We start from the raw sequence: 384 nt of genomic DNA on the forward strand, positions 1-384 counted from the left end.
AAAATGACAGATTTTATGGTATGTGGATTCTGTCTCAATAAAAATAAATAAAAGAATAAAGGCCACAGAAGTATTCTGTTGTTTCACTTAGCATGCTTCCCAATACAGAGCTCTGCCCAAAGACATTGAGCTGGTTCCAGTTAGACGATCACCAGCTGCACAGGGATCCTTGCCTTCTGCTTCATTTTCTTCTGCTTTTCTGAACTTGTCCCTATAATCACTTTTATCTGGTCCTTAATTCTTGAATATATAGACTTGAGCATGTATGCTTAAGGTGTGCTTTGGGCCTTATCTATGCTATGTGCTTGGTGAGCATTTTCTCTTATTTCTTACAACAAGTCTCTGAATCTGATACTGTGAATCTCATTTTACAAAAAAGGAAAT

This window comes from Propithecus coquereli, unplaced genomic scaffold (assembly GCF_000956105.1).
Source record: "Propithecus coquereli isolate 6110/MARCELLA unplaced genomic scaffold, Pcoq_1.0 Scaffold594, whole genome shotgun sequence".
Classification (NCBI taxonomy): Eukaryota; Metazoa; Chordata; class Mammalia; order Primates; family Indriidae; genus Propithecus; species Propithecus coquereli.